Consider the following 6,871-nt stretch of genomic DNA (forward strand, 5'->3'; position numbering starts at 1 on the left):
TATATATATATATAGAATGCTATAAGAGCATTCTTACTGTTGAACACGTTAAAAAGTACTGTGCTAAGAAATTATGAGGTAGGTGGATAAAATCTTAATGTTCCAGTGGGTCAATGTGGCACTATAAAGAATGTCTCACGGTAAGCACTCCATAAAATAGTCACTACAAAGATACAAGTAGCAGAACACATATATTCACTCTTTCTCTGTCTCTCTCTCTCTCTCTTTCTCTCTGTCTTGTTATTTTTTTAATGCAAATTTTAACATTAAAAATTTTTTTAAATTTTTCGAAGCCATTTGGGTCTCACACGCTTTTAAACAAAGTCATATAATTTATTTTTAACATAGATTTTTAAAATATAATTTTTTGTTATTCTGTATTTTTTTTCTCGTATTTTCTACTTTTCAATAATTATTTTATAGTGAGTTATATTTTATTCCGTTCCGCTGAAACTTAAATAAAAATAATTTAAATTTAATAATTTAATTTCTGCATTTTTAATGACAGACTGCATGTATATATTACAAGCTAATTTATTAATTAATAATTTACGATGGTACAGTAATAGCTTAATAGAATTAATAATTTAATTCTAAACTATATCTCTTTTTTAAGCGCAAAGAAAATTCGCAGATAAATAGCAAGAAATTCGAACATTTCGGAATAGACAAACATTTAACGAAAATCGCTTATTTATAGGCGATGCTAATATTATATTATTGTTTCAGATATAGCAAGATGAGCTATAGGTTGAAAACAAAGTTGGCGAAAATGTAATCGAGTTAATAAGCGTTGAGTATAGTTACCAGATAATGAAATTAGCGATTAATGATGATTAGCAATTAAATAATAGATAATCCAAAAAGGCTCAGTAAACAATAAATAGTTTCGAATAAAAAACAAAGTATGTTTTAAAGTCTGCACAAATAAAACGTATATGTCCGAATTAAATCATCGTATTTAATATCCTGCAGAAAGGAATATTTCATCTACCATTATCCTTCATAATTACGCAAATCTAAATTGACGTAACGATTGTATTGTAAGAATATACACGCGAATATAATACACGTAACAAACGTAAAAAATATATAACATGAAAATAACGTGAAAGAAAATATATATACACAAAATATCTAGAGTGAGAAGTGTATATGTAGCGCAATCGTAGCACATCGACGATTTACAATAACGGTTATCTGTGCGAAATTTTGCGCATACATTTTTCTCGGTTATCGCAAAAACGCTGGCCGACGGGATAAAATATCGAAGTACGCACGTTATCTTGCACGCCACCATTAATGCACCGTGCGGTCTCGTAAATATTCCGACGAAACTTTGCGCTTCCATACGAAAATGGGGAATTATTATACGGGCACGTGAGACTCCCCGCAGGCATGCCTGGGCCGAGAGCTTTTTCTCCAAGAAAAGACAATATCGGTGTAGTGATATTACTTCGATCTTTATGTTACGAACTTACACGAAAATGTATTAAATCTTTACAACGTTAAGAAGTTTTAACGCAAACAATTTGCATAAAATTTTACGCTGAAGAGTAAGAGTTCAAATTTAATTAACTCATTTCTCTAAGTCTAAATTCGAAAGCTACTTGAAAAATCTAAGACTAAAGCGTTCTACGGATAAAAGAAAAAAATTATAATAAAAAAATGTTCAATATATGGATTTTCAAAGGGAGTATCTTTAGTATCTGCAGTAAAAGCGTTCCATTCCTTCAGGAGGAATTTTAAAAGCTAGATTATCTCCAACGAGGACTCGAAGACTCGATATATATTTAACGATGAAAGGTGGGGGCGCGGGCTAAAATTTCAAAAGAATCTGCGAATGTTTAGAGGAAAATTAACCCCTTGCAACCCTGTATCGAGGGTGCACTCGACACTGTGATTTACGAGAAAGCCTGTATTTTTCCCTACGCTCGAAACGGTGAATGATTACACCCGGCAAACTACATTGCTCGAATGTTTATAGAGTACTCTAAATGGCGGAAATCGATCATTGTGTCAGAGTACTGCTATGAAACACTGGTCAACTTAAAATAAAGAGAAAATATTTAACATTTTCCCATCGAGCGGAATTATTGATTCTGCACGAATCCCAAAAGTTGTATGGAAAGCTCTTATAAAGCAAACGTTTTCCGTCGTTTTTCCATCGTGACTCTCTTATAAAATTAAATACTTGCAATTCTTTAAGTTATAAAACTTCTTATAAATTTTTTAAATATAAAAAATTGACAAATTGATAATACTTATATACGATAGAAAAATGTTAGCATATAATGTTTCGTATTACATTTAACAGGAGTCGTATTAATACGAAAAATGGACTAATGGACTAATGGAATAATTAATGTGCAAAATTTAATATAATTAAAAATACATTTCTTTACTTTTAATTCTCTTCTAAATGTTTTCATTTTGATCCAAATAAAAAAATGTAAAAATAGCTTCTTGTTTTGAAAAAAAAAAAATGCAAAAAAAGCATTAATTAATTTTTTAATTACATACAGTCTCTATTCTCCGAAAAATTACCCGAAGATCATTGAAGATCAAATCAACTACGTTTTTTTTTTCTGCACCGACCGAATAATTCGAATCGATTTAGGGACTGAAATGGATTGCAGACAACTGAAAACGATCGCGAGTACCGCGACTATATTTCCGTTACAATGATTATAACGATAATGGGAAGGTCGAATTTGGCAATTACGAGGCGCGAAGTACGTCGATCATAGTTGCCGCCGGCAAACTTCCTAATTGAACGCCGCTCGTTAAACTTACTCGCATCTGCCGCGCGGTGCATCCGCTAATTAACGGTGGCCTGGTATTTTTCGAACTCGACTACCCCAGGCGAAGTTAGAGCTTGCTCCTCCATGTTAAATACGACGAGTTAAGATCGAATTTCATAATTGGCAGGCGGTATCTCGTTTTTCATCCGTTCGAAATAACAATACGTTTCGTGGATTGTAAAGACCTGGGATGTCGTGACGCAAATCACGATCGCGAAAGGAAAGGCGGGTATCGCTTTTCCGGAAATAAAAAAAAATAGAGATTTGAGTAACCGAAATAATAGCGATCTTTTAACGAATGCTGCATCAGCACTCTTACGAATACGCTAAAGAATGATAATCGAAAAGACGCTGAAATTAAATATGTTAGCTGTTATTTTGTAAAAGAGACAGAACGAATTAAATACAGCGTGTCTGCTGTAGTAGAAAAGACGTAGAAAAGATCTCATCGTTCCTATTAGCACGTAGTGCAACAAGGATATTTAGTTTCAGCAACTTCCCAATTGTCATCCTGTGTACAACTGATGAAGTATTTAAATTCTTGGGCGCTGGGTACGTTAAAAGTCAGATACCAAATTCATTATAAGTAACTACAGCGTGAACGTTGGAAAGTCTAGCAACTACGAATATTCGAAATGCAAACTAGAGCAATCTGCTGGAGTCACAAGGAGAATGTTGGTCGTGCATCCCGCTGTCCGCGTTTGCGCCAGCGATGTAATTAAAATGTCAACGTACTGCGACGGTGCGACTAGGCGCAACCGTTCGCTTGGTCTCGTCGCTGTACATACTTGTAACGTACGGTGTGTGCATGAGCTTTTACGGTTTGTTTCCCTAAGTCGACGGAAAGCTCGCGACGACGGGCGCCAACAAACGCCGGGGCTCCGCGCCAGCGCGTCGAAAAGAAAACAGACTACGCAGAGCTCTCTTCCTCTCGAGCGACTTACTCAGCCTGGTTTCAACGCATCACGAAGCACAACCGATACGAGCGAATATCTCGACACGGGAAATTAGTTGCAAAACCGCATGATACTCCAGTTACAATTTTTGCGAACGAAGATTGCGGGGGGGGGGGAAAAAAAATCACGCGACCCGCTTCCATTCTTTTAATGGCATGTCATTAAAATGTCCGTGTCTGCGGAAATTTGAAATCATAGGGAGGAAGGTACATTTCTTGTAAATCATATTTTTTCTCGTTAGAATTTCTTTTTATTAAAATATTTAACATAAAATTCTGTTTTCGGCGATAAAGGCGTGTGACTGGAATAATTGAAATTGTTTTTAAATAAAACGATTATTTAATCATTTGAAAGTAAACGAAGCAACAAGGATTTTTATTACGCGCGTAAAACGCACGTGTGTGTTTCTGGAGAATGTTTTTACAAAATTAATAAGGCGCGCGTGATGATTGTGAAAAGGTTGGAATATGGACGAACGTATACATATTTCAGTTTAGAGATCGCAGAGTGATCGTCAAAAGTTAAGGAAGATAAAAAAAATCAACTGCGTACATACAGTCTGAGAAGGTTAAGAAGAATGGAAAAGGGACAGAGGAAAATATTTTTTCTAGACGGAATGCGAGGTGGAGTTTTATACAGGGTTTTTATCTGCGTCCTCTGGTCGAGTCTGGGAGAAGAATTTTCTAAAAAGAATCTGGGTAGAATTCACAAAGATAGTGTCTACTGATTTCCCAAGGGGAGTAATCCCTCTCTTCCGCCTTTCTTCTTTTAGAAGAGCCACTTCTGCTCCTTCTTCTTGTGAATCTCTCGAAATTGAAAGGCGACTATTGTCATTAAGGCTAAAGCTCTATCGATTCCCAAACAGAAACAGAACGAACAGAGAGAGAGAGAGAGAGAGAGAGAAAGAGAGAGGAGTTTGGGAGCTGTTTATAAAAAATTGTTTGTAATTCGTTTATCCTTAAATCAATAGTAGCACTTTGTCTTTCAACGATTCAACACAATTATTAAAATTTTATCAATTTTACAAAATATTACATAATTACAACTCTGACGTGATCCGACGATTCAAATTCTAAAGAAAGATATATACATTCGTCGATACGTACTTTCCAACATTTACGGAATCTAAATCTCTTTTTCATTTCGATTCCAGCGAGTCGCAGTAGTTTAAGGATTGTTAGATCGCAGCGTAATTTTTCTCCAATCGAGCCTTTCTATCTCCTCTGTGAAATAACGTAGATCGTTATTGCCGGCAATTTTGCCGCGAGTCAGAAATACCTGAGCAATTCGTTAGATCGAGATTGAAGAATTTGTTAGGGCGCACGCTTCGGTGATCGCGGGGGGAGGGGGGGGGGAGGGGAGAGCAATCTATAGCGACGTAGCCGCGGTTATTTGTATGCAAAATACTGGGTCGTTGGCACGACCCAGCCACCGTCGTCCCCGGGGGATTGTCATCGCCGGTCGTCGGTCTGAAGCTTGTCTCGGACAAGCGAAGCGAGCAACGTGGTCCCCACGAGTTCTTCTTCCCGTGCAAAGCCGGTGGGATAACTTCCGGACAACGCGCGCCATTGTTTCGCGTCGGAGAACTTGGCCGAATGAAGTGGTAGACTGCACAGAGAGAACCTTGTTGGGAGATGAGTCAAAGAGCGACACACTGCAGTCGCTGATTAAGAGGAAAACAAAGGTGTACTCACAAATTACTGTCTTTTTCCCATCTTTTTATAAATCTGGACCGTTATTGAACGCAACTACCACCCCTCTTTTTTTTCTCTCCAAGTGTATACTTTCATGAAACATCTGTATGAATTATGGGAAAGCCACAGGTGAATGAGAATACATAGTACCAGTCGTCTTTCGCACGGTATATTTCTTTTTGTACGTTATAATGTGTACTCTTATATCATTTGTATACGTACGTACAATGAGAAAAACTAACGTGTGTTGTGATGCACAGTACATCTATTTTATAGTATATAAGTATATAAAGCGATATAAAGTTATATCGCGAACTTACGGTTTAATTAAAATAATATATATAAGGTAAACTTGCTAAAGTGCAGGATAATAAAAGCAAGAGACTGAGGATTTCACTTCCTTCCCAGTGGAAACGTTAATATAAAATGAAGAAGAATTGCGTAATTCCAGTGACTCTCTCTAGCGGAAGGCTTTCCTGATTTTTCCCGATTTTTCTAGGAAGAGACGAATTTCTTAATTTTTTCCTGACTTTTCCAAAAGAGCGATATAATCGCAACGGGAACGCCGAGGGAGAAAAAGAAACGTTCCCGTTTTACACTCTATGTTTCAAGTAGAACAATATCGTTCCGAAGCGAAGCGGAAGAAGAAGTAAGCCAGAGCAATCCGGAACAAACGGTAAAAATACCCACTTCCAAAAGCGCAGGAAGAAACAAGGGAGGAACTTTGCGCGCGGGTACGTACCGATACAGCAAATGCATCGACCCGAGAGGGGTTTATCGCCCGTGGGAAATTCGCAGACGCGCGTCCCCGGAAAAAAAAACCTACCGGTAAAATACCGTAACCGGAAAAGTAAAGGAAGTAAAATGTTTTCCGGGAGGAACGGCGATGAGGTAAAAAGCTTGGCGCAGTTGCGAAAGACAATTACGACTGGACCGGAAAGGAGAGTCGAGTGTCTCGCCTTGCTCTCCATGGCGCGTCTGACGATTGAATATTTCAGCGGGGCCATTAAGAGTCGACACGGGCACGGTTCAACGGTGCACCGGAATAAGGATCGCCGAATTAACAAGCATGCCGTCGTACCGGATTTCTGTCCGGTGCATACTACCGTCGCGCAGACACGGAATGCCATGCTCGGAAGAGAAAAACGAGGGAACTCGAGCATAGAGAGAAGAAAGTGGTTAATTTAATTCGTCGCCGAGACAATGACGACCGGCAAGAAGAATTGTAGTGTATATATATATATATATATACTACTGTGGGCAAAAAGTATCGATAATTTCAAATTTAAATTTCCCGGGGTTTCCGATAGGGACAACCGAATTTATTTTGAAGTTGGCAATTCTGTCAGTGACAGAATGCGCCAAGGTACACGTCAAAATAGTCATTAGTGTTTGAGATAAGCGTCTGTTTGTAAGC

The 6,871-nt window shown here is 37.9% G+C and overlaps 1 protein-coding gene across 1 annotated transcript in view; it reads right to left on the bottom strand.

Annotated features, from left to right (window-relative positions):
* The window catches only part of LOC108745707 (protein-tyrosine sulfotransferase), an 84,606-nt gene that overhangs the window by 33,055 nt on the left and 44,680 nt on the right, over positions 1–6,871 (bottom strand). The gene's annotated exons all lie outside the window — the stretch shown is intronic.

The sequence above is a fragment of the Trachymyrmex septentrionalis genome, unplaced genomic scaffold, assembly GCF_001594115.1.
Source record: "Trachymyrmex septentrionalis isolate Tsep2-gDNA-1 unplaced genomic scaffold, Tsep1.0 scaffold148, whole genome shotgun sequence".
Lineage (NCBI taxonomy): Eukaryota > Metazoa > Arthropoda > Insecta > Hymenoptera > Formicidae > Trachymyrmex > Trachymyrmex septentrionalis.